The sequence below is a fragment of the Mustela nigripes genome, chromosome 5 (assembly GCF_022355385.1).
Source record: "Mustela nigripes isolate SB6536 chromosome 5, MUSNIG.SB6536, whole genome shotgun sequence".
NCBI lineage: Eukaryota > Metazoa > Chordata > Mammalia > Carnivora > Mustelidae > Mustela > Mustela nigripes.
Window position 1 is genome coordinate 113491177 of NC_081561.1, and position 2561 is coordinate 113493737.

The 2561-nt window shown below is 35.9% G+C and overlaps 1 pseudogene; it reads right to left on the minus strand.

Annotated features, from left to right (window-relative positions):
* Nucleotides 1–1631: 1631 nt before the first annotated feature.
* Nucleotides 1632–2026, minus strand: LOC132017462 (small ribosomal subunit protein eS24-like; annotated as a pseudogene).
* Nucleotides 2027–2561: the final 535 nt, after the last annotated feature.

Sequence of the window (2561 nt, forward strand, 5' to 3'; positions counted from 1 at the left end):
ATTCCAACCCAAGAGGCAAAACTGGAAAATAAATCCCTTGATCTTTTATTGAAGTGTGTGGTTAAAAATCATTTTAAGAGAGATTCCTAATTGCATCGTCTTCATCTTACTAATATTCCAAGATTTCAAATGTCTGCCTGCATGAAAGTCATCATTTCCTAATCCCTTTATGAACTCCCCATATTTTATTGGTTTCCTAATATCTTTTAAACATATTTGCCATTTTTTTGCTTGTTTTAGGAATCCTGCCTCCTCGCTGTAGAAGCCAGAAAATGCAAATTCTTGCTCTCCTTGGCAGTGCCTCTCAAGATCATGATTTAGGATTCCAACAATTGTACTTGCCCAAATGAAGTTTCATGCAACTGGGGGGTAAGTACACCCTGTGTGCACTTCATTTAATTGACATTGGATTTCCAGGAGTGGTAGTGGTCCTAGAACTGTTATCAGTGCTGGTGGAGCTTTGGTTGAAGTCAGGATGAGTTCTTGGCAGCTGATCTAAGCCATTTTTGCCTCAGGCCAGTTTGGGGAGGGTTTGGGACCATGGTTCCTGGAACTTGAGCGTTGGGTTACCTTCCTAGCAGTTCTATTAGCTTCTTACTATTTTTTCAATCAATTCTTTTTGCCTCATAGAACTAAAATTTACTTCTGTTGCTTTCAACTAATAATTATGAATAGTATAGTCCTTATACTAAATTAGAGGAAAGCAAAATTACTATGACTGAAGGCAATGTTTCTTGAGAAAGAATGCTGAATCGAGAGTGGCATATTAGGTCTCCCACGACTTACGTGACTAGAAAAAAAATACATTTAATTTCTCAGAAGTTTTTTTTTTCATTAATATGTGAATAAATGTAGTACTAAAATTCTATCTCCCTAAAATATTTCTTTTCTTCCCTCATGAAGAGAGGTAGTGAGACTGAGTAAAAAACATAGAGTCACTTAAGACTGCAGAACTCAGTAATAGCAGTGGTTAATTCTAGCTTTACGACTCTCTGGCAATATGACTTGGTAATAACCCCCTAAACTCTGTTTTAGTTTTCTTATCTGAAAATTGCATATAGCACCTGAATTATGATATTGTACTGAGGAAAAAATAACTTAATATGTTTAAAGGGTTTCAACAATGATTGACACTTTATTTGAAAGTTTTATTAAATAATTATGTGTTAGCTATCATTAGTGTTATTGTTATTGTGTTTTTGACACTACTTGGCACAATTCGTTAAGATGCAAATTCCACGGCCTCAGCCTACGCCAACTCATTCAAGAGTTTCAAAGGTGATATTTAACCACGTATATTAGAATAATTGTATACGATGATTGAGTTTTTTAGCACAACTAAGGTTGAGAACCACTGAGCCATAAATATTTGGGGTCATTATTAAAGGCAGCCAAATGGTAAAAGCTTTGTATTTTCACACCTCAGTAAAAACACACAAAAACATTTTAAATTGAATGGCAAAAATGTATGGTAAAGATACAGAAACAACATGATATAATGGGAAGTACCCTCAAGAAAGATAAGGAGACATGTCCGAGATTCTGGCTCTCAGACCTACTCACTCATTGACCTTGGACTTGGGACCACTCACATCACCACAGAAAAAGTCACTGCAGAATCTTTATCTTTTTTAGCCAGCACCAATATTGGATTTTGCAGTCCTCTGGACTTTCTTCATTCTGTTCTTGCATTCCTTTTGCTGTTTTCTTGATGGCTATTTCTTCTCATACAGACCATGTGTTGCAAGTCTATGTTTGGGTTCATCTTTTTTTTTTTTTTCTTTTTCATAATCCAAAGAATCCTAAACCATGCCAGCCAGTTATCTTGTCACCACCAAAATGGGTTCTGAATCCAAATACAAAGATGACATCTGGTGTGGTCTTGTATATTTTGGCTAGTTTTTCCCAAACTTCTGTCTTAGGAACTGTTGTCTTTCCGGTAAGGAATATCAATGACCGTTTGTTTCTGCTGAAGTAGTTTGTTGGTCATGAACTTCCTGGTCCAGATAATTACTGTGTTGTTCATGATGGCAGCAGAGCTTCAAGCAGCCAGAGGGAAAGAGAACTACTATTCACCAACCAATCATATATTTAAAATCTTGACATAATGAAAGCTTTAACCTCAAATACATTGTAGTTGATGATTTGTGCGTTTGCCTTTTCTGTTCTGTCTTGGGTTTTACTGAGTGCTTTCATCCTATACCCAGTATCTTAGTTTATTTTATGCCACTTTGGAAGTGATTATTTTTATAGAATTGGATGATGTGATGGGTAACCACAAGAAAACACTGAAAGGTCAAAGGCAGTAAAGTACTTTTTTTCCAAACAGAAGTAAAAATGACTTTACGCCTCTGTAATGTTTCACTTTCATGCTTTTTATATTGGCTCGGTCAGGAAATACATCTCATTCACATTGATCATTATAGCACATGCCATCATAGCAGAATGTTAGAAAATAAATCAGCTAGACACCAACGAACATCAAGAGGTAATACTTTCAAGTTCCCTACAGTCTGTAACCCATATATTTATGTCATCTTGCAGGGAAATATACAGACAAT